Source organism: Protopterus annectens, chromosome 4.part1 (assembly GCF_019279795.1).
Source record: "Protopterus annectens isolate FY-2018-M chromosome 4.part1, PAN1.0, whole genome shotgun sequence".
NCBI classification, from domain to species: domain Eukaryota; kingdom Metazoa; phylum Chordata; order Ceratodontiformes; family Protopteridae; genus Protopterus; species Protopterus annectens.
In genome coordinates, this window is record NC_056734.1 from 683,930,514 (window position 1) to 683,956,023 (window position 25,510).

Below are 25,510 nucleotides of genomic sequence, written 5' to 3' on the forward strand. Positions count from 1 at the left end.
TGGCATTAAAAGGTAATAGTCGGGGATCCACCAGCTTTCAGGTACAAAAGGAAGAACACTTTGAAATAGAAGTTATAAGGAGCATGCCAATGAATTATTTAAGGTAGGAAATGTGAAACCAGGTACATTGAAAAACTGGAATTGTGTTTACTGCAAGCATATGCTCAGAGATGAGCATTACACATCCCATGACAGACAGCTTGTTTTACATGCATATGGGAACTGCAACACAAGCAATTTATTACACTTAGCCAAGTGTGAAATCTGTGATGCTTTTTATGTGGGTATGACAAACAGGAAATTTAAAGAGCGTATAGCCTGTCATCTCAGTGATATAAAGAGTAGTTACAAATGCTCTTCGTAAACACATTATAGAGTAAGGTGATAACCATAGTTAAGTTTATGGTTTTAAAGTAATTTAGACCATTGCAGGGTGGGAATATAAAACTTTAGAGAAAATGAAGAGATAAGATGGATGAGAGCATTTGTACCACCTGGTCTTAATGACAGTTTTACTTTAAAGCCTTATTTAAATATGCTGCATCAGAAGATGTAATTAGAGTCGTGACTTTTTAAATTGTATTTAAGTTATGTTGTTTGATGGTATGTTATTTCACCTGAAGAAGCCTTGAAGGTGAAATTGTTTACTTGCGAACTTGAATTAAACATTTGTTGTTTGAGTGTTTCCAGTTTTCTTTTTTGGAGCAGCTACTGAACCCTGTAGGGCATCTCCTACCTCATTCAGGAGATCCCTTTGTAACCTAGTAAAATGTGTGAGGTAGTTCAGCAATCGAGGAATGAAGGCAGCTGAACTGAACATATGCTTCCCGTATCCGTCCATAATCCTAGATTCCCTATTAGAAGGATGAAGTCTCCGTTAACTCCTCCTTGGTGGCTGCCGCCACCACAGCATCAACTGGTACTCCTTTGGTTAGGTAAAGTCAGTCTTCTGGGCTGGTAATAAATTTGTTGGGCCTCCTAGGGACAAGCTCTGTGGTGTCTGGGTCTCCCACACCCTTAGAGTGAGTAATTCCAGCAATTCATCCAAGGGTGGAGACACCCAAGAGGTGGACTGTTGAGATCTGAAAGCCTTCAAGGTAAAGTACAGTTGTGTACATTTATCATAAATGTAGAGTTTAGAGTGTATTCACTGTTGCAGTCATCACATTTGGGTCATCTGCCTGCAGGTAGCGCTCAGCCGGCCTGAATACCAGAATCTTCAGATTTCTACGTCAGATGCTGCTGTCACTTCAATTACTTCAGCTAGACAGGGGTATAAAACATGCAGCCAATGCAATTACATCAGATTTCTTTCCCCAGATGTCAGGTGCCCCCACAATAAGAAGCAATTGTATGGTATGGTACAGCCCCAGCAAAAAGCAAACACACTATGTAATATATGCCAAACAAGAACGAAAGGTAGAGCCAAGAGAAGTAAGGGGGCTGGAGAGTAACCAGGACTGCAACAGTGAATACACTCCATCTACATTAAGTGTACACAACTGTACTATGTTCATGTTTCACTGTTGCAGTCATCGCATTTGGGTAAATTCCCAAAGCCAAGGCAGGGTGGAGGCAGTTAGAGAGCATTAGAGCTTGCAATCAGGCCTTGCAAGACTACTGTGGCAAATCCAGCTCTGGATTTAGAAAAAAAAGATAGGCAATTGGCAATGCTTGGTGAAAGTATGCACAGAGCTCCAGGTAGCAGCTTCCAGGATGTCCCTGGTAGGCACTCCTCTGAGAAATGCCATACAGGTAAGATACAGCCCTGGTGGAATGTGATCTTATCCCCTGTGGGGTAGGTTTTCCATGGTGCTTGTAGCAGAAATGGGTGCAATGGAGTATCCATTTTGAAATTGGATGCTTTGAAATGGCCTTCCCCTCTTCCCTTGCAGCAAAGCTAACAGCTGGTCAAGAATTTCTGACAGACTTCGTTCTGTTCAAATAGAAACTAAGCTGTCTGTGCACATCCAGAATATGCAGCATCTTTCCCCCTTATTTTGAGGATTAGGGGAAAAAGTAGGCAAATGAATGGACTGGTTTAAAGCCACAGTAAACACCACGTTGGGCATAAAGGATGGATTGGTCCTGAGGGAAACCCTGTCCACATGGAAGACCATGAATTGTTCCACTGCTATGAGGGCCTGCAGTTCACTCTTCTTGCAGAAGTGACGGCTAGAAGTAAGGCAGTTTTCCAAGAAAGGAATTTCAAATCTGCTGTAGCAGCTGGTTCAAAAGGGGGGGGGGTACCAATACAAATTTAATGCCCCAGGATGAAATGCGATCTCTCCTAGGTAGTCTTAACTTTTTGGCCCCCCCAAGGAATTGTTTTAGCAGGGGATGAGAGAAGAGGGGTGGGCACAGTACTATAATGTGCTGAAATGGCAGAGGCATGAATCTTAACTGAAGAGCAAGCTAGGCGTTTGTGGAGCATTTCTGTTAAATAGTCTAGAATATGAGGTAAGGTGGGCACCACTGTGCCCATCCCCTGAGCCTGGCTACAAGAATAGTAGCTTTTTCCACTTTTCTGATTAGTATTTTCTAGTACTAAGCCTCCTTGCCTCAAGAATAACATCCAGCAATGCTTACGAAGGGTTATTACAGGTGAGCTCAGGGAATTAGCCAGGCTGCAAGGTTCAGGGTTTGAAGCAGAGGGTGCAGAATCTGGCCCTCCTGCTGAGACAGCAGGGAAGGGGTCTGAGGCAGGTGCCATGGTTGCAGCACTGTCAAACTGCGTAAAAGGGGGCATCAGTGCTGGCGTGGCCTGTCTGGGGCAATCAGGATTGTCTTTGGATTGTAATGTTTGATCTTTAGTAGAACATTCAAGAGGAGAGGAAGAGGGGGAAAGACAGAAATTGAGAGGCTTTCCCAGGTAAAGGACAGGGCATTCACTTTCCAAGATTGACTGAGGAGTTCTGGTGCAGAATTTGTTCAATTGGCAGTCCTGAGGGGAGGCAAACATGTCTACCTCTGGTGTCCTCCATTTGTTCAAGAGCTTGAATATTTTGGGTTCCAGTTTCCATTCGTGTGGGTCCATGAGATTTCTGCTCAAGTTGTCTGCCAGTGAATTTAGTTTGCCTGGCAAGAATTGAGCTTGCAGGTTCACTTGGTAGCTCAAGGCAGTGTCCCACAGAGCCATGGCTAATCTGCAGAGTGGGTAGGAATGGGTAACATAACTGTCGTGTTGTCTGGATTTGCCAGTAGTTGTCCTGGAAGAGTAAGGTCTTTGAAGGCTGTCAAAGCCTTCTGTACAGCTAACATTTCTTTTTAATGGATATGCAATGCATCTGTTTTGGGTTCCATTTGCCCTGAATGCACTGCCCTGCCATGTGAGCCCCCCATGCATAGTCTGATGCATTTGTTAGGGTTTGGAAGGCAGGGAGTAGAGTGAAAGGGACTCCCTTATCGTGGTAGGCCTCTGCCCATCAAAACGAACTCTACCCTTAGACGAGGAATGCTCGGAATCAGTTTCCAGGTACCAAGAAAGTTAACAAGACTTTTTAGACACCATTGAAGTTCTCTCATTTGCAGTCTTGCATGTGGAATTAACAAAATGCAAGAGGCCATGAACTTCAGGGCTTGCAGGCTTTTCCTTGCAGATAGATGGGTTTTTGTGATCAGTCGGTTGAAGTAGGTTGTCAAATAAAGTTGTTATGCCGGAGTGAGGAATGCCATCTGGGACGTGGTGTTCAAGCTTGCTCCCAGGAATACAATCTGTTGGCAGGGTAATAGAGTGTGATTTCTTCTCATTGATTGTGTACTCCAGTGAGATTAGAAGTTTATTTACAAATGCCAGGTGTTGTAATAGCAAGTCCTGACTTTCTGCCTGAATCAGGCAATTGTCCAAGTATGGACAAATCTGATTTCTCTGCCTGCAAAATGCAATGGCGGGAGCTAGGCACTTTGTGAATACCCTGGGTGCAGTAGATAAGCCAAAGGGAAGTGCAGAGAACAGATGGTGCATGGAGCCCGCCATGAAACATGGGTATTGCCTGCAGAATTCCCTTATTGGGATGTGCAGGTAAGCGTCTAGGGTTGCCAGCCAGGCATCCTTGGTTAACATAGGAAGAAGCTGTTGAGTTAGCATTTTGAATTTTGGAGCCACCAGAAAGGTGTTGAGAACAGATAGGACGCAAGGAGTTTTTCTTTTATGGAAACCAGGAACAGTCTAATAAAAACCTTGTCCCCTTTGTTCTGCTGGGACAGGTTGAATAGCCCTGATACAGAGAAGAGAGCACGTGTTCTTGAGCCTCCGCCCACTGATTTAGGCGGAGGTCTGGCCATCCACTTGGGGTTGGGAGTGTGTGTGTAAGTGGAATCTGTATATTAGGGAAACTGTTTAAAATCCATTTGTCCCAGGTAAGGACTTCCCAGGTTTTAGCATGCAGGGCAAGCTTTCCTCCTAAGGGAGCAAGTAGTTGAGCAGGGCTTGGAAGAGTTAAGGAAAGTCGTTGTGCCATTTTTCCATAAGAGGTGGCTCACTACTCCCTGCTTTTTAACTGGGAGCCCTTCACTGCTTAGATCTGTGCATAGCGTGAGACTGAAGTCTTGATTGTCTGCTGATCCTGGGTTTGGACTGAGAAGGCCTGGAAGGGACTGGAAGTTCTTTGAATGACAATGCCTACTGAATCTAGGAGGCTGTACTTATAAGAAATCTAAGTTTGCAGACTTAAACTTTTTCTCCATCCTTTTGAGGACTTCAGCTTTGTTACCAAAAAGGCGGTCTTGGTTTAAGGCTGCATCCAATAATTTAGCTTTAACATGATCTGGCAAGTTTTACTTAAGCCAAGCATGCTTTCCAAGTACAGACCCAGTGACAGCAGCCCTGTAAGGCGCTTCTAAAGCATCAAAACCACACTGCAAAGTAAGTTTACCAACCTGGTTAGCAGAATGCATCAACTCTTGTAAATCTGTGTTCTGCGGAGTCAGGAATAATTTTCTGTTTTATTACACCCATAATATACTGCTATTTTAACATATGAAACTGGCTATTTAAAGCCCTAATGGCCAGAGAGTCAGAGTTGTATACCTTTTTACCCCATCTGTCTAAAGCCCTAGAAACCCTGTCAGGAGGAGTAGGATTTTTGGCAGTAGTAGCCTTAATGCCTTTTGGACCTTGGGAAATGGTCTCTGGATCCGCAGAAAGATTCTTGAAAAGGAATTTGAGAGAATCAGGTACTCTACAGTACCAGTCATGTTTTCTGGGAGCTGGAGGCAAAGTATCCAGGTTAAGGCTGGATCCCAAGAAAACAATCTCCAATCTCCAAAACAGGAAGGATAGCTAGAGACCTGTGTTGAGGCAGGAGTAAAAAATTCCCAAAGTCTCTTTTTGGATTCAGAATAGTCCTGGCTTTCTCAGTGGAAATGCCAAGTTTCACCAAAAAAAAAAAATCATCTGGAGGGGAAGCAGAAGGAAAGGAATCCTCTGCATCAGAATCCTCATAAGTAGATAACTGTAAATCCTGGTAGTTGGAAGGAACACAAATATCAGATTACCTAGAAAAATCAAAGAAAATCCGTTCTAGGTCTCTTAAAGGGGGAAGGCTGGCTTCCCCTAATCAAGGTAATAAGGTCTTTAGCAATTCTAATTTGCTTTTGAGGCATATGGGCCTGATGCGGTTTCATAGTCAGTTTTCTAGGCATAGTGCGAGCTTTAGGTCTCAGGAATTCAGTATTCTTAGCTTGGAACGAAGTCATCGGTTTAATAATAAAATCCGAAGGCCTGAATACACCTTTAGAAGCCAGTGCAGTGGCTCAAGACCCATCCAAGGCAGAGACATCCACAGGTTCCATAGTCTAAGCATATCTTGGCATACTGGACACCAAATGGTAGAGGCCTGCGAATCTGTAGTAGCAGTTATCAGCAGCTGTGAAAGCGACAGAGTACCAGCAAACTGGCTACTAGCTTAACAGAAGTGTCAGCAGTTTTGGACCTATGCGGTCTGCCTTTATCCTTACATTTTTTTCGGAAGATTGGTAGCCGGATGGCTTAAAGCCATTTCAGAGTACGGAGATAGAGAACGATAGAATTTAGCAAAAAAAATAGCCCGATGACTAATAGTTCAGGTGTTGGACAAGCACAATACCGACAGCGAGGGATGTAGTGGTCTGGGCCTAAACAGGTGACGCAGTAAGAATGAAAATCTCTACAAAAGGTATTTGCTTTCCACAGGCAAGACTACGGTTAATTTTTTCTGACATTCTTTAGAACAAGAAAAAAAGGATCCCCAACAGGGTACTTCTCTTTTTGAAGACGTCCAGTCTGAAACTCAAACAAAAATTTCAGGAGTCTGCTGACTGGCATTAACTGCTTCGGGCACCGCACAGCAAGAGACTGATGTAATGGCATTGGCTGCATGTTTTGTACCTCTGATGTCATGGAAGCAGCGACAGCATCCAACACAGAAATCCAAAAACTCTGGTATTCAGGCTGGCCAAGGGCTGCCTGCAGACAGATAACCCAAATGTGATCACTGAAACAGTGAAGCACAAATGTCTGACTCATCAGAAGGGTTCAGGGATTTCCAGCCATCCCTCTGTGCAAGAATCTCTAAGATAACTGCAAAGGAGGTATCTTCTGAGGTGGACCGTGGGGACCATTCTGACTCATCCAAGTTAGTGTTCAAAGTGATGGACTCCTGTGGGGAGTCCAGATGCTTCTTCTTGTAGGGTCTCTTTCTAGGCACTTCTTCCATGAGGGCTTCAGGAGAGATCTCTGAAGAACATGGCTCATCCAATGGAGCTTCCCAAGGCTCAGAATCTCTATGCTTCAAAGGAGCATGTGATGAATAGGCAAATGCCAGTGCTTTCAGGGAGGGAGCTGCTCAAACTGATGGGAGTGGTTGTTGGGGTGGACAAAAAACTCCTCATAGCTTAGAAGGCCCTGCGGTCCAGACAAGACAACCTCGGACTCTACGAAGCAATGGAAATAGTCTGTGCCAGTACAGAGGGCTCAGCCAGAGGTCAGGGCAGAGCTCACTCAAACCAAAGTCACAAGAGGTAAAGTTGACACCAAGTCGATCCGACTGTCCTCACTGGACTCTACTAGTGTCGGCCTAAAGATTTCTCGGTCAGCGCAGAGGGTATCAGAGCAGTCTGGGCCAAAAACCATGGAGAAGGTGTCAGACCTGAAGGGTCCACGATCAGTTCCGCATTCTCTGGCTCCAAAACATCCATGAGAGTTTGAGGAGGAAAAGATGTAGGAGGAACCAAGATCGGCTCCGAAGCCATCTGGGTCGTTGCAGATAAAATTTCTGCTAGCGCCGGTATCTGTAGGTACTTCACCATATGGTCCACATCCCCATCAGGACAGTCTACTTGAGGCCAGTGAGGAATGTGACAAGGCCACAGATTGTAGAATACGAGACTAAGGTTGGCAATACTGGCTCCAAGGTGGTGGGACTGGCTCCTAACCGTAATGACAGTCCGTTCCGAAGGCTGTGGAACCAATGTCGATGCTTTACTGGAAGCTGACTTCGATGTATATGGAGATCTAGTTGGTTCAGTCAAGTTTGTCTGCTTTATCAAACAATTCCTGAAATGATGATTTAAGCAGACCTTTGCCCATCAACTTTCTCTTCCTCTCATGCAACACTCGAGCTGAAGGAGTGGCATATAGAGCAGCTTTCTTGCAGGTGAACCTCACCCCCAAGCAATAAAAATGTAATATGTCCATCAGTTCTAGAGATCTTTTGCTCACATCTAGGGCACTTCTTGAAGCCAGACTTGGCTCTTTACTGGTGTGACATCTTCCACAACAGCAAAAAATAATTCACGCAATTAAAGCGCACACAGAAATTACTTGTACCCCTTGGGTAAAGGGCTACAATTGCATCTTACTTTATTAATGCTAAATTATTAAATTTTTACTTAAACGAAAGCTATGATATGCAAAGAAATGTTATTCACTGGCCAGAGTTGGTGAAAAAGAAGTTATGTACTCACCGTAACGTTCCATCTGAGTAGCTAACTTTGTCAGCAACCTGTGGGTTTCGGATCTGTCCTGGATCCCAGCCAGCAGCTTTCCAAGCTAGAGATCCGAGCTCCAAGCTCCTCCCCCTTACCCATAATACCCTGCTGCCTCCCTCCAGTCCTCAGATAGAGTTTGCCCAATTATAAGACAACATACAGAAAGTGTACCATGTAGATAAATGTAGATAGGATTCCATTGCTGCAGTCCTGACTATTGGGTACCGCATAGTCCGCCAAGGCCCAGTCCAGAGAATACCGAAGGTTGGCTGGCGTCATTTAGACTGACGCTGGCGTCGTAATGCCAGGGTACATACCACGCATGATCATATCACGCCTCTTTTCTTTCTTCCCCCAGATGTCAGAAACCCCAAAAAGACAAAAAAAAAAAAACCTGCACCAAAACATGTAAATAAAAATATACTCATACAAAAAACCCTACATGTAAACTCACCTACACAAGAAGGAGGATGCAGAGAGGGGAACATGGGGAAGAAGAACATGCACCTATGGTTTCTACATTTACTTGCTGTACAAACTGTTATTGGTGCGCCTTTCCATTGCAGCAGTTCTGACTATTAGGCTGGAGGGAAGAGGTAAGGGAGGCTAAACTATTATAAAGAAGTAACACAACATAAAACAGCTGTGGCAGCCCAAGCCTTAGAGTGACTAGGAGTAGATAGGATGATAATGTTTAGAGAAAGATGCACTGAACTCCAAGTAGCTGCTTCCAAAATATCCTCCTTAGTTGCCACCTTCTTAGTGCTTGAAGTGGCGCAGTAGCCCTGGAATGAGGGCCTAAATCCCAGCTGAATCTCCTTGCCATGGATGTAACAAAAAAATGCAATGCAAAAGCCAATCCAAATAGTTTGTTTTGCTCAAACACAGGCTGCTGAATGTGCCAAAAAACCAAAAAAAAAACTTTTCTTGCTTAACAATATAAACCTTAGTCCTGCTTTTAATAAGTCCTGAAAAAATCTCCTGTGTGCATGTTTGTGCATAAAAAGTCCTTTATTTTTAGGTCTGGTTTAAAAAGTAGGCAAAAAAATAGTTTTTTCATAAGGCACTAGAAACCACCTTAGGCATAAGGAAGGGATTTAAAATTAAATCCAAATTGGCCTCTTATGGAAAAAAAGGGCTCTACTGCCATACACAGGCACCCTTCCTTGCTTTTTTGTAAGCCAAGAGTAAAAGCCAGTCTTCCATGACAAGTAATAGTTTACAGCAAGCTCAGGCAGCAGCAGGCTCAAAGGGCTCAAAGTAAGTTTCAGTAAAATTGAACAAAAAAGCAGGAGTAGGAGCAGGGAGGGTGGTGGGGGGTCTTATATTTTGCCCCTCTAAAGAAACTGCTTGAAACAAAGGGAAAAAAACAAAGGTGGTCACAATCATAGTGAGCTGAAATTGCTGCAGCATGAATCTTAATGGAAGAGAAGTCCAAATATTCAGTAATGATATTGAATTTATACACCTCAAATCCACACTCTGTTAGCCCAAATTAAAAAAAATTTCGTTGTACTCCAAAAATAATCTTCCATTTTTCATGCACACCTGCCTGGTAATTTCCATAATCCCTCTATAATCACATGTTGAACTTGTTGCTGTGCTACACCGCTGTGCAGTGCTTCAGAATGCCAGTGGCCAGTTAGATGAAAGCTTTGAAGCTTGACACATTGACCATCCTTCTGAGATAACAGATGAGGAAGAGAATCAGGAGGTAAAGGCCATGGAGGCTTTTGACCGTAGTAGTAGTGGATACCAGTGTTGCCGAGGCCACCTACTAATATAAAATCAATCCTTTCCTCGTCTGTCTTGACCTTTAACAGTACCTTGGAAGAAGAGAGGCAGAGGTGGAAAGCATAGACATGAAGGTTTTTCCAACTGAAAGACAGAAGTTTCTGGCAAACCCTCTGCCTGAAGAGTTAGTTGCAAGCTTAACGCAGTCTCCGCTCCCAAGCATGATGCGTGCATCTGTCGTTAATAAACTCTCACCTCTGGGCTCTGGTCAGAGAGTCCCTTGTTTAGGTGACATCCTGAGCCCACCACAAGATAAATCCATTGGTCTCCCACGTGTTCCTTTTCTTTGGTTTGGGAACAGGCGAATAAAATCCTAAGCCCTTTCTGATACAGGGACTGGGCTGATGGCCCCCATCTGCTTGCTGTGAGCCTTTTCTTTGTGTGGGAGAGGGAACGCTGCATGCCTTTGAAAGGGGCATTGTGCTGCCAGACGAGAATCACTGGCAGCTGAAAGGCAGAGGTCTGTGGGTGGCTTGTGAAAGGACTGACCCCTGCCTGATCCTTCAACCAGCACATGTGGTTGAACAGAACTAGTAGCAGCCACCCTCGAGGAGGCCTGTACAGCATCAAAAAACCACTGCAAAGAATGCTTGAACCAAATCCAGCAACTTCTCAATACCTTCCGCTTCCGCCAAATCACCTTAGATTTCAATTGTGAAAGGAGATAATTTTGATATTTGCAGGAGGCAAGGTCAGGGTTCAGGGAGCCCTCTGCAAAACATCCTCCACCACAGAGGGAACACACAAGGCCTATGCTGGGTGGGGTAAGTGGGGTAAACCTAAGCCTTTAATCCCCTTTTCCTGGAATCAGAGTAATCCTGGTGCAAGTGCTCTCCCTCCCCTCTGGAGAGTCTGGTCTGAAAAAAAAAATCCTCAGGAGAAGCTGTAGGAGGGAATCATCACATCAGAAATCAGAATAAGTAGGATACTCCTGTAAGTCTCCACAGAAGACTTGAAGTCTGTGAACACTGTTCAAACTGTTCCACCCTAGGCCTCTACAGGCGGGGCATAGAACCTCTAATCATAGTAATCAAATCTTCAGCCATTTTTTGTTTAATTCTATGTTTTTAGGAGCAGAGGAAATGAATGGAGAAAGCCCCCAAAGCTGAACTTGGCCTAAGGAAGCTTTGGCAACAGAAGGAGAGGCCCTAACTACCTACCCAAGAGAGGAAGAGAGAGTTACCTAGTTACCCCCCTCCCCCCAGCCCTGCCCTAGAGGAGGAGGGCACATCCTGTAACAATAAAGTTTCTGCCTGAGACTCATGGAAAACCTGGCAAACCTCTGGCTCCCACTGAGTTTTCTAAAGATTCATCAACCCTAGGTTTTGTCCTTTTGCCTCTGCGCTCGCCGGAGCTGGAGCATCCGACGCATATTATATTATAATTACAACTTTAACACCAACTCTAATCACCCAGCTCCCTCTTATAAGTGCGTTGTTGTTAAGCACACAAGAACGCAACCAACAACGCCGCGTTTCAGGCCTCAAACAAGGTATACACAAATATCCCCCTGCGTTATCTGCTTCCCACAAGAAATACAGTTATTCACTTTTCTGACATCCCGTAAATACTGAGGGCAAGAAAACCAAAATGTTCCCAACGGGTACTTAGCCAACTCTGTTTCCTCGCTCGAAATCTCAAAACTAAAAAACGTAGAGCAAAACCGCTAACCGCAAAATTGTTGCGGCATGCAAAAAGACTGAGGAGACTGATATGGGTCGGCGCGAGATTAGTACTCCTCTGACAGACGCCAGTCTAAGGCGCGCGCCATCCGACGCCCCTTTATATAATTTCGTATTCGGCTGGGGACGCGGACTATACAAGAACATCAATACCTGAACATCCTGACCTGATTCCTAACAGAACTAAAACATTCCATCATTCAGGTAAAAAACAGATTAGGGGGAAGGAGGGGGGGTCTGTTGCTGACAAAAAAGTTACTTACTCAGATGGAACGTTATGGTGAGTACATAACTTAATCTGAAGTAGTTAACTTTATTTGATCAGCAAGCTGTGGGACAGAGTCCCCCAGCTACCAAAAACTTGGGAGGTCCTCAAGGAAGAATATTCCTGAGCATTGCAGAGCCAAAGGCTGCCCTCCCTCTGGATATCAGATCTAGTTTATAATGCGAAATAAAGCTATGAGAAGAAGCCCAAGTAACCGCAGAACAGATGTCATCCAATTGACCTCTTGACTAAAACGAGTCAGAGGTAGCCATAGAACAAGTAGAGTGAGCATGAACACCAAAGGGCTTCCGGGCGACCATAAACTTTGTACGCAAGCAAGATGCAGTGGGATATCCATCTAGCTAATCACCTTCGTTACTGGTTTACCCAAGGATGGCTTAGCAAACTAAACAAAAAGCTGCTCCGATTTGCAAGAGGCAGCCGTCCTATGCAAGTAAAAGCACAATTGTCTATGCACATTAAATTAATGCAGTCTGTACTCCCCTTTGTTCCGATAGTTCGGGAAGAAAACTAAAATTAATGGATTGGTTGATAATGGCCTCTGAAGCCACTTTAGGTAAGAAAGATTAGTCCTGAGAGATGTGCTGTCCTTATGGAAGACAAGATACGGGGGGGTTTAGTACAAAGGGCCTGAAGTTCAGATACCCTTCTAGCTGAGGTAATAGCAATTAAGAAGGCAGTTTTCCAAGATAAGAACTTTAAGTCAACAGAAGCTGCAGGCTCAAAAGGTGGACCAGTTAGAGCCTGAAGAACTAAGGTTAGGTCCCATGCAGGAACCGCATTCTTGACAGATCGTCTTAGAAGACAGGTGCCCTTTAAGTCTTACAGACCTTAGTGGAAGCCAAGGGCCCAAGATAGTCTCCGATGTGGAAGTGGGAAATGGCCACCATTTGAACCTTCACAGTAGATGAACTGGCCCCTTGATGGAAAATGTGAGATAGAAATTAAAGTACTGCTGGAATGGGAAGTGTAAAAGGGTCCAAAATCCCTATGTCGGGTCCAAATGGAAAAACTTTTCCATTTACTGTTGTAGACCTTCCTCGTAGAAGGCTTACGCGCCACCACCAGGATGGATTTAACAGCGGACAAGATACCGTGAGTCCTTGCCACTAAAGGAACTGGATCAACCAAGCCGTGAGCTTGAGGTAGTTCAGATTCGGGGTTTTCAATCCCGAAGGATGAGAAATCAGATCCAGAAAGGGATCCAAGGGAGGAGCTATGAGGTGAGACTGTAGGTACAGGAACCAGGTTTGACAAGGCCAGAATGGGGCTATGAGGATCAGTTTGCTCCCCAACCAACAAGCTTTCTGCAAGAATTTTGTCATTAACGGGAGAGGACCGGTGGAGCGTCTCTGGGGCTCTCCCCCAGCAGGGGAATTAGTGAAAAACTCGCTGCACTTCGCGTTCGAAGGCGATGCAAAGAGATCGCAGCAAGGTTGACCCCATCAGAGGAAGATCTATTTCGCTACTAAGGGGTTCAGAGACCACTCGTAAGGCGAGAGGAAAGTTAGACTCAGCTTGTCCGCTAAAATGTTGGACCGACCCGGAATGTGTGTTGCTAGCAGAAAACTATTGGTGGATATCGCCCAAACTCTCATGGGCAAAGAGGGCAAGACCTGGCCCACCCGTTTGTTGATGTACCAGACCACAGACATGTCTGTCTGAATTGCAACAGTCTCCGGAGGAAGAAGAGCATGGAGAGCCTACAACGCTAGAAGCACCGCCCTCATCTCCAGAACACTGATATGCAGAATGGTCTCCGAGTCCACGTGCCTTGGACAGTTCTGCCTATGCAATGCCCCACCCCAGGCGAGAAGCATCGTGGTCACCGTGGCTTGGGGTTGAGGTATCAAAAACTGTCGCCCTTCCCGAAGTTCTTGGGAATGGAGCCACCCAAGTAGGGAGTCCCTGCAAACTCTGTTGAGGGGAATCTGAGTCCAACGGATGTCAAAGGATTGACGACTGGACCTGTAAGGTCCATTAAAGAACCCTCATGTTCAAGCGGGCTAGGGGTGAAAGGTTGATAGCAGCTGTCATGGACCCTAGGGTTCTCAGGACTAATTCCGCTGGTGGGGCTGGAGATTGTAGAAGTGCTAATACATGGAGAGATAAACTGCGGAGCCTGCCTGCTGTCAAAAAGGCCTTGGAATGAAGTGCGTCTATTCTGGCCCCTATGAAATCCAGGACCTGAACAGGCTGAAGTGACTATTTTTTGTAATTTGTGATCCAACTGACGGGCCAAGAGTAAGAAGCAATCCCTGGCTGAGCATAGTAGATGCCTGGTGGGAGCAGAGAGGAGCCAGTCGTCCAGGTACGAAAAGACCTGTATTCCCTGAAGTCTCAGGTGGGCCGTTACAACTGCCATGACCTTGGTGAACACCCTGGCGGCTGTGATGAGGGCAAAAGGGAGGACCCTGAACTGATAATGACTGGCCCCTAATCGAAAGCTGAGAAACCTCCTGGATCACCTGTCTATGATAATGTGGTAGTATGCAACCTTGAGGTCTATGGAGCACATCCAGTCGTTCTCCTGCAGAAGGGGGAGAATAGACTGGAGTGCCCTTCCGGAATTTCTCCTTGGCAATGAACAGGTTCAACGTAGACAGGTCTAGAATTGGTCTCAAGTCCCCCATCTTTTTTGGCACCAAAAAGAACCTGGAGTAATTGCCCGACCCAGACTGTCCTGGGGGGACGTGCTTCGTCTTTTTCCCTAGCAGCTTCTTTATTTCTGAAGGCGCCGCCTGCCCGACCCAGACTGTCCTGGGGGGACGTGCTTGGTCTTTTTCCCTAGCAGCTTCTTTATTTCTGAAGGCACCGCCTCCCTCTGACTGGGTCGAACATCAGGCAGGCGCCTCAACCAAGGGGGAAGATTTAGGAAGGGGATACAGTAACCTCTGGATATTATTCGGAGCATCCAGAGATCTGTAGTGATGGACTCGCAATGTGCTGGATGTTCCGAGAAATGCCCCCCTGACTGCCTCGAGAGAGCAGCAGTCGGGCAACCCCTCAGGGTTGCTGCGTGGGTCGGTAGAAGGGTTCCCACGACCCAAAATTCTCTGGCCCCCCTCTGCCTCAGGGCCAGCGTCCACCTTTTCCTCACCTGCCTCTGAAGGACAAAGGGTCCGGAGCAGAACGGGACTGCTGAGACTTCTGGAACATCTTTTGTCCTCTCTGGTTCCTGGAAAAGGACCTTTGAGGACCAGAGAAGCGGATTTCGACAGCAGACAGCGTCTTCCAGTCTTTCTCTCACTGGAGCAGCATATCGTGGACAGTCTTGCCAAACAGCTTAGAAAGTACAGTTTTGTACCTACCATAAATGTAGATGTTCGAAGATCCACATTGCTGCAGTCCTTACACTTGGGTAGTCCGCTGTCCTCGGTCGGCCCGAATATCAAAGTATAAGGCTGACGTCGGTCAAGGCGCATTTGACTGACATCAGAACGTCAGGGTACAAATGCGCATGACCGACGTCATATCCTCAGTCTTTTCTTGCCCCAGATGTCAGAAGACCCTAAAAAGAAAGGTCAAAACCAAAAGACAGCAAACAACCAACCAACCACCCTTGCACTAAAAATATGTACAATATATACAGTATACCCCATATTGACAACCCAACCCACACAACCGCCTCTAACCACAGAGGGGAAGGAGGGAGGGTAAATTGGACTGCAGCAATGTGGATCTTCGAACATCTACATTTATGGTAGGTACAAAACTGTACTATGTTCTTCATCTCACATTGCTGCAGTCCTTACACTTGGGTAGAATCCCAAAGCAGAGGTAAGGGAGGATGGCAAAACTATAAAGAAGCAGGAGCTGCCAAAATGCCCTGCAAAATAGCAGTGGCAAAACCAGCCCTAGATTTAGAGTAAAGTGGAAGGTGATAATGCCTAGAGAAAGTATGCACTGAACTCCAAGTAGCTGCCTCCAAAATATCCTTAGTTGCCACCCCCCTGAAAAACAGCTGTCGAAGTGGCAGTAGCCCTAGTGGAATGAGGCCTAATCCCAGCTGGAATCTCCTTGCCATGATGGGATTAACAGAAAGCAATGCAAAACCCAATCCACTTTGGAATAGTTTGTTTTGACACAGGCTTGCCCTGAGAACTCAAAGCAAAAGAAACAAATAACTGCTGAGACTGCCTGAACCCTTTAGTTCTGTCCAAATAATATCGCAACTGCCTGTGTACATCTAAAGTGTGCAAAATCTTTTCCCCTTTATTTTGGGGATTTGCATAAAAAGTAGGCAAATGAATAGTTTGGTTTAAAGCCACACTAGAAACCACTTTAGGCATAAAGGAAGAATTAGTACGTAAAGATACCCTATCCTTATGGAAAATTAAGAAAGGCTCAACCGCCATAAGGGCCTGCAATTCAGAAACCCTTCTTGCAGAGGTAATGGCTAACAAAAAAGCAGTCTTCCATGATAAATATTTCAACTCAGTAGTAGCTGCAGGCTCAAAAGGTTGTAGAGTGAGTTTCTCCAACACAAAATTGAGATCCCAAGCAGGAGTAGGAGCTGTACGTGGGGGTCTTATATTCTTTGCCCCTCTAAGAAATTGTTGAACAAAGGATGAGAAAACAATGGTGGGTCACAGTCATAGTGAGCTGAAATTGCTGCAGCATGAACCTTAATAGAAGAGAAGGACAAACCTTTGTCCAGTAACTCAGTAAGATACTGAAGAGCCACACTTAAATTAGGCTCAGAAACATCAAAATCCTTTGCTGCACTCCAAAATAAAAATCTCTTCCATTTATCTGCGTACACTTTCCTTGTACTAGGCCTTCTGGCTTCCAAAATAACATTCAAAACTTGCTGTGGAAGTTGAGACCCACTATGGTTCAAAACAGAATATGCCAGGCTGTTAGGTGAAGAGAGTGAAGTTTGACATTGAGCAAATGACTGTCCTCCTGAGACAACAGGTGTGGAATCGAAGGCAAAGGCCATGGAGGCTTCCGTACCAGACTTCTCAGTAATGGGTACCAGTGCTGTCGAGGCCAATCTGGAGCTATTAAAATCATCCTTGGCTTGTCCTGTCTGACCTTCAGAAGTACCTTTGGGAGGAGAGGCAGAGGTGGAAAGGCATACACATGAAGATTGTTCCAATTGAAAGAAAGAGCGTCCACTCTCCAAGCTGTGGGATGAAACCTTTTCATGCAAAACTTAGGCAGCTGATGGTTTAGTGGAGAAGCGAACAGATCTATGTCTGGAGTTCCCCATGACACTGTCAATTTCTGAAATACATGAGGATCCAATTTCCACTCGTGGGGATCCATAATTCGTCTGCTCAACACATCTGCTAAGGAGTTCTGTGCTCCCGGCAGAAACCTTGCCTGAAGATTGAGCTGTAAACAGAGCAGTCTCCCACAAAATCATTGCTTGCCTGCATAGAGGATAAGAATGAGTTCCTCCTTGCTTGTTGATGTACCACATGACAGTTGTGTTGTCTGTTAGAATCAACACCTGCCCTGGAAGAAGTAAATCCTTGAAAGCTATTAATGCAAACTGGACTGCTAACATCTCCTTCAAGTTGATATGTAGATGTTGTAGTCTGGCAGGCCACCTGTCTTGTATCCACTTTCCATTTAGATGAGCTCCCCAAGCTTTGTCTGAGGCATCTGTCGTTAAAATCTGACTCGCCTCTGGCCGGGTCACAGAGAGTCCCTTGTTTAGGTGACATTCCTGAGCCCACCACAAAAATTCCTTTTGAATGCAAGGTATTATTTGAATGGCAGTGTCCAGATCCTGGCAGTGCTGTGTCCATACATTTTTGAGATACCATTGCAGCTTCCTCATATGCAGTTTGGCATTGGGAAGCACCAGAATACAAGATGCCATGAACCCTAAGGCTTGAAGGACTGTCCTTGCAGTCAGCCCGGACTGATGAGATAGTAGATGGAAGTAAAGGGAAAGATTCTTTTGTTTGTCCGGGGTCAAAAAGGCCATCTGGGATGCTGTATTCAGTCTTACACCCAGAAAGCACATGTCCTGAGAGGGTACTAGACTGGACTTTATTTCGTTCACAGAATACCCCAGGCATCTTAGCACTGCTATCACATATTCCAAATGATGAAGAAGCTCGGCCCTTCCTTGAGCCAGAATCAGGCAATCGTCCAAATAAGGATAGATCTGTATTCCTTTTAGCCTGAAGAAAGCTATCACTGGAGCCAGAACTTTCGTGAACACTCTGGGCGCAGTAGATAAGCCAAAGGGCAATGCAGAGAACTGATAGTGAGAAGTCCCAGCTCGAAAACGCAGATACTTCCTGCAACTTAGTCTGATAGGAACATGAAGGTAAGCCTCCTTGAGATCCAAAGTTACCATCCAGTGATCTTTGCCCAGCAGAGGTAAAAGCTGTTGTAACGTCAACATTTTGAACTTGGGAATGTCCAGATAAGTGTTGAGTATAGATAAATCCAAAATTGGTCTCCACGTGTTCCCCTTCTTTGGTACTAGGAACAGGCGAGAATAAAATCCTAGGCCCACTTCTGGCATAGGGACCGGCTGTATGGCCCCTATTTGGAGTAACAGAGAAATTTGCTTGTGAGCCTCTATTCTTTGTTGAGGAGGAACGTCTGGCATGCCTTTGAAAGGAGGCAAGGTATGGAAATAAAACCTGTAACCGTGGTGTATGATATCCAATACCCATCTGTCTTGGGTAATTAAACTCCAATTTTCTTTGAAAAGTGCCAACCTTCCTCCCAAAGGTGCTGCCAGACGAGAAGGCTCTGGCAGCTGAAAAGGTAGGTCATTGGGTCTGTTTACGAAAGGACTGACCCCTGCCCTCACCCGAAGACTGTGCAGGAGAACTCCCTGTTCTAGGCCTGAAAGAGCCCTGACCTCTGCCCCTGCCACGTCTAGATCTACCCCTAGACTGGGAATCATAAGAAGGATACGTCCACCCCTTAGTAGGACAATTTCTACTAAACTTTGGAGGCTGAACCTGCAAAAAATCTTTAACAGTCTGCATAGACTTAGCCTTGTCTTCCATTTTCTTTAAAACTGCCTCAACAGGAGAACCAAACACATCAGATTGTAAAGGAGCATCTAAAATCCTTGTTTTAACATGGTCAGATAAATTTTGATCCCTCAGCCAGGCGTGCCTGCGAAGAACTGACCCAGTGGCAGCCACCCTAGACGAGGCCTGTACAGCATCAAAACCACATTGCAAAGAATGCTTACCCACCTGTTCAGAAACATGTACTAAATCTTGTAACTCTTTACAATCAATACCTTCCGCCAGAGCATCAACCTTAGACTTCAATTGTGAAAGGAGATAGTTTTGATATTTCAACATGTGAAACTGGCAATTCAAAGCCCTCATAGCTAGAGTGGAAGAAGTATAAACTTTCTTTCCCCATCTATCCAAGGCCCTGGCCTCTATCTGCAGGAACCGGATTCTTGACAACAGAAGCCTTAACACCTTTAGGCCCCTGGCTAACAGTTTCTGGGTCTGCCCTAGGACTCTTAAAAAGATACTTATGAGCTTCAGGCACCCTGTAATACCTGTCCGGTTTAACAGGAGCAGGAGGCAGAGAATCAGGATTAAGAGAAGCTTCTGTAAAAATATCTTCCACTACGTCCAAAACAGGAGGTATAGCCAAAGGCCTATGCTGGGGTAAAAACAAAAATTCCCTAAGCCTTTTCCTGGAATCAGAGAAGTCCTGACCTTCCCACTTAAAATGCTCCCTCATGGAATGAAGAGTTTCTGAAAAAGAAAAATCCTCAGGAGGGGAAGCAGAAGGAGTAGAATCATCCACATCAGAATCAGAATAAGGAGAGTACTCCTGCAAGTCTTCAGTCAAGACTCTGAAACATCGAAGCCTGCTCAAAACTCCCTAGCTCAGGCTCCACCCTAGGTCTCTTATCAGGAGGGGGCAAAGAACCCCTAATCAAGGTAATCAAATCTTCTGCCATTTTAAGCATATGCTTCTTGGGCACAGTTCCTGAAGAACTAGGGGTGACACCAACTGAAGCTAAACCTGGCCTGCCTCTGGGAGAAGCCTTGGAAACAGAAGGAGAGGGCCTAACCACCCTAGGCAGGGAGGGGAGTATAGTAACCTGAGAAGCCCCATCACCCTGACCTGCCTCCTGAGAGGCCACATCCTGCAATAACAAGGTCTCTCCCTGGGATCCCAAAGAAACCTCCGTGGAACCCCGCTCCACCGACACCTCTAAAGAACCGGCGTCCGACGGACGGTTCTTCAAGCCTAGGCTTAACTGCTTTGTCCTTGCACTTCTTGAAGAAGCGGCCGGAGCATCCGACGGCATTTTATAATTGCACCGCTTCCCGAAGACCAACCTGGCACAATCTAATCTCCTCTTAATAGTGCGCTTATTGAATCTAGCACAAGAGCGACACCCAACAACGTCGTGCTCAGGCCCTAAACAAGGAATACACAAAGTATGATAGTCTCTATGCGGTATCTGTTTCCCACAAGAAATACAATTATTCACCTTTTCTGACATCCCGTAAACCACTGAGGCAAGAAAAAACTAAAATATTCCCCAACGGGGTACTTAGCCAACTTTGACTCTGTCTGAAACTCCGAAATCGAAAAATTTCAGAACGCCAACCGGCACTTGCAATACTGCTTCTGCATCGGACCATGCGGCAAAAAAGACTGAGGATATGACGTCGGTCATGCGCATTTGTACCCTGACGTCCTGATGTCAGTCAAATGCGCCTTGACCGACGTCAGCCTTATACTTTGATATTCGGGCCGACCGAGGACAGCGGACTACCCCCAAGTGTAAGGACTGCAGCAATGTGAGATGAAGAACATCCACTCTCAATGGGATCAGAGAGCAGCCCCCTCGGACCAGACTTGTGGATCAGCACCAAAACGATTGGACCCAAAAGAGAAGTGTGCTCTGACCGCAGAGCCAAAGACACACTTACCCCTGCGGATCCAAAGCTCTGATGCAAAAAAGGACCAGATAAACTTTAGCATAAGGCCGAAGTAGCGATTACTATCTGCACAGACTCCCCGGCTACTCGGATCAGACGACTCCGAAACCTGATAATAGATCAGAGAAGGAGCAATGGGGGCAAAGAATGGAGCCGAACTCCTCCCCGGGGAAGGTGGGGGGGGGGGGGTGGGCAAGAGCACTCCCCATCTGCATCTGGGCCTGAATGAAGCGACGCATCATCCGGTACATGTCTGCATCGGAAAGGCTCTATGTAGACCTAGAAGAGGCCGCAGAGGCTGGCCAGGAAGGTCGCCTGGACGACCTTGCAGGTAGCCGAGACTCCGGCGAGAAACGTGGGGAATGGAACAGAGGGGGAAGACTCTGGGACCTTCAAGGGGGAACAGAGCTGCTTAGCCGGCGGGGCTGAGTTGGCCCACCGCTTGTGGCTCTTATGCCTTTCTCAGTCTCTAGCAACCCCCAGGCAAAGAACGCTGTGAGTGTGGCCATTGGCTGAGGACAGCTTATGACCATTCTGAGCATTTGGAAAAAATGGCCTTAGGCCATGACTAACAGAAGCACACACAGATAAGGGGAATACACTAAAAATGAAACTAGTCCAAGTGATCACACACACACACGAAATATTTAGAGCAATTTTACCCAAGAGCTAGTCACTCATCCTTATAGAAGCTGCGACAAACAAGATCTGAGGACTGGAGAGGTAGCAGAGTATTATGGGTAAGGGAGAGGAGCTTGGAGCTCGGATCTCTAGCTTGGAAAGTTGCCGGCTCGTATCCAGGACGGATCAGATATCTTGTGGGTAACTACTTCAGATCTTCTGATCAAGTTGCAGTGGCAAATGAGATCTGAGGGAAGATCAGGGTGCATCATGGGATAGGGAGTTGGCCTCAAGCTGGCTGAAGGCCTCGAGCTTTTGCAGTTGACAGTTGGAGCAGAAGATCAGCTCCGAACCCATCAGTAAAGAATGAACAGCGAGATAGAACCAACTTGACAACTTCAAATCAATATTCTCCTTTATTAGAAAAATTTGGGAAGAAACCTGACAGGTCAATGGATTGATTAATACTCCATTCCAAGACAACTTTGGGTAGAAAAGATGGGTTAGTTTGAAGTGACACTCTTTGTGGAAAACTATGCAAGGGCATTACATGCACAAAGCTTTAATTGATATTCTTCTCGCTGAGGTAATTGCTTCAAAGAATAAAGTTTTCCAAGACAAAAATTTCATATTTCAAGTGGCAGCAGGCCCAAAAGGAGGAAGAGACAAAGTTTGCAAGACCAGTGTTAAATTCCAAGGCTCTATCGGCTCTTTGAAGGGCGGTTTAATGTGTGAGATCCTCTTCAAGAAAGTTTTACAGAGGCAGTGAGATATTAAAGAGTCATCTTGGAAACCATTGTGAAAGTCTGAGACAGTTGTTAAGTGGATGCGAATAGAAGCTGAAGCTCCTGAATGGAGTAGGCTTGATAAGTACTCAAACTGAACTAATCGAGGCAGAAAAGGGGTCTAGTCCTTTTTCAAGAGACCAAAACATGAATCTATTCTATTTGCCAAGATAAATTTTCCTGGTAGATGGTTTCTGGGAAGCCAGAAGAAGCTTTCGTACACAGGAAGATAGGTTATTCTGCCTGGCAATTACTGGAAGTGGAGGAACAAAGCTGTCAGCTTGGGGCTCGATACTTTCGATGGACTAATCCTTGTGGATGTGACAGCAATCCTGAAGCTGGATGCAGAGTCTACGGTCAGTGAACCAAGTATCCCGAGGAGAGATTAGGGTGGAATAGCTGCTGCACTTGTGGTTGGTGGGAGATGCGAATAGATCGCAGCAAGGCTGACCCCAGCAACGGAAAATCTCCACCGCTACGACAGGTTTGAGGGACAACTCGTGAGGCAGGAGAATGCATCTGCTCAGTTTGTCCACAATCACGTTGGAATCCCCAGGAATGCGCACTGCTATCAAATAGCGGCTGGAAGATATTTTCCATTGCCAAACTCTCATGGCTTCTTGACGTAATTGTTGTCCAAGAAACTTATCGACAGATGGGGAATACCTAGTCCGAGCTAGAATCCCTACATTCAGAACAGTGATTGGAAGATCAAAAGGCTGTGTTGGAGGAAGGGTTGTGACCTGCATTGAAGTGAAGTATTTTTGGTGCAGAAAAAGTCTGTGGTACAGAGGAAGTGGACAGTACTGTAGGTGTGGAAGTCATTACTGGTTCCATTAACGAGGATGGCGTTTTAGGCTTTGTTGCCAAGATCAGTGCAGAAGTCAATTTTGCCCGTTTTGGTTTATGTTCCATATGAACCTGGGCCTTAGTAGATTTCATTTCCAGAGATTGAGGAGAAGATGGTACAGACTCCTCTGATTCTTTTAGGACAGGCTGAAGACTTCCACCTCAGATAAAAAAAAAACCTCTTTCTCAAAGGCCTTAAGACCCTTTAATATCAAACTTATTTTTGCGCTCCAGTAAGGTGTGGGCAATGAAGTCCTTACAGAGCTCGCACGGAGGAGGATGAATGTTTGTGGTACTCCTAGCAACAGACGCAGGAAAGATTTCCATCACAGTTAGGCATCTTCCTGCCGAATTTCACACTATGAAACCTGTCACTCCTTTCTTATCTTCCATATTAGAAAGTCTACAATCTACAATATATAATCTAGTGAAAAACCCTGTCAATTAGCTGTACAATATATACCCACACACACAAGGAGAAAAGTTTTTCATTTTGCGTTACCAATTATAGCAATTAAAGTATACCCAAAGGTTAACAGGGGTAGGGAAAGGAACACCAATGATGGTAGTAGAAACGATCACAGAAGTAAGGGAGTAACCTGTACCAAAGGTACGAATAAATAAAAAAAGGAAAAGGCAGGAAAACAAAAAAATCACACGTAGAGAAGTACAGTTGTGTACCTACCATAAATGTAGATGTTAGAGTGTATTCACTGTTGCAGTCATTACTCTGGTTATCCTGCTGGCAGGCTACCTGCAGTCAGCCTGAATTCCAAAGTCCTGGTCCGGCGTCGGTTACTGTTGCCTCTTCCCTGACGTCAGTGCGCCAGGAGTATAAAAGATGCAGCCAACGCCATTTTCTTCAGTTTTTCTTGCCCCAGATGTCAGGTGCCTCCAAAAGGGTAGGCTAAATATATTATGCCAATAAACATACATGCAGTAAAAAAACTAACTTTACTACAAGCAAATACACCACATAGGTTGTATAGACTAGATAAGTACAGAAACACCAGCAAAAGAAAGGGGGATGGTGGGAGGGTAACATGGACTGCAACAGTGAATACACTAACATCTATATTTATGGTAGGTACACAACTGTACTATGTTCGTGTTTCACTGTTGCAGTCATGACTCTTGGGTTGAATCCCAAAGCTGAGGATGAGTGGCTAGGCTAAATAGGATTAGGAGATGCTATGAGGCCCTGCAGAACTGCAGTGGCAAAGCCTGCTCTGGATTTAGAATAGAGAGGTAAGTGGTAGTGCTTTGTAAAAGTGTCAATGAACTCCAAGTTGCAGCCTCTAAAATGTCTTTGGTTGGTACTCCCTCTGAGGAAGGAGGGTGAAGTGGCTGCTGCTCTGGTAGAATGAGGCATAATGCCCTTAGGCACCGATTTGCCATGCTGAGAATAGCAGAAACGGATGCAATGGCCTATCCATTTAGAAAGTCTGTTTTGAGATAGCCTTTCCTTGTGATCCTGTAGCATACGACACTAAATGTTGCTCAGTCTTTCTGAAAGCTTTAGTTCTGTCCAAGTAGAAGCATAGCTGTCTGTGCAGGTCCAAAGAATGCAGAATTTTCTCACCCTTGTTCTGTGGGTTTGGATAAAAGGTAGGCAAGTGAATGGTTTGGCTGAGGGCCACTGGACACCACCTTAGGCATAAATGTTGGTTTTGTCTGTCTGGATGAAAAATGATAAAAGGTTCCACTGCCATGAGTGCTTGTAACTCAGACTCTTCTTGCAGAGGTTATTGCTAGGAGCAGAGCTGCTTTCCAGGATAAGAATTTTATATCCGCTGTTGAGGCTGGCTCAAAAGGAGGCAGTGAGTTTTTCGAAGACATAATTGAGGTCCCCATGCTGGAATTGGTGCTCTCCTTGGAGGCCTGATGTTTTTGGCCCCTCTGAGGTACTGCCTTAAAGGATGATAAAAGATAGGTGGTTCCGTATTGTAATGGGCTGAAATGGCAAAAGCATGAATCTTAATTGATGAAAAAGAAAGGCCTTTGTCCAGCATTTCAGTTAGGACTTGTAAAATCTGAGTGATTTGGTACATGCGTATCAATGCCTTGTTCCTGGTTCCAAGCACAGAATCTCTTCCATTTCTTTTGCATAAGATTTTCTGGTACTGGGCCTCCTGGCCGCCAAGATAACATCCATAATAGCTTTTGAAATAGGAGTGTTCTGAATGGCTACATTATCTGCCATGCTGCCAGATTTAAGGTCCCGAGTTGGCTGTGCAGGATTGGACTGTTTTCTTGGGTCAGCAAGTGAGAAGTATGAGGAAATATCCATGCTGGACCTTGACACAAGCTCTTTAAGATTGGGCACCAGTGCTGGCGTGGCCAGTCTGGTGCGATAAGTACCATTTTTGGCTTCTCTTGTCTGACCTTTAGGAGTACCCTGGGAAGGAGAGGCAGTGGAGGACAGACATATACTGTTAAGATTTTTCCAGCTGAAGGATAGGGCGTCCACTCAACATGCTTGTTTGTGATAAATCCTTGTGCAAAATCGCTAATTGGCAGTTGTGAGGGGAGGCAAAGATCTATGTCTGGGCATCCCCATTTCCTTGTTACCATGCTGAAGACTTGTGGATCCAGTTTCCACTTGTGGGGATCCAT

The 25,510-nt window shown here is 45.5% G+C and overlaps 1 protein-coding gene across 1 annotated transcript in view; it reads right to left on the minus strand.

The window, feature by feature from the left end:
• SMC4 (structural maintenance of chromosomes 4) overlaps window positions 1-25,510 on the minus strand; it is a gene marked incomplete in the record, with an annotated part of 1,657,727 nt that overhangs the window by 1,073,401 nt on the left and 558,816 nt on the right.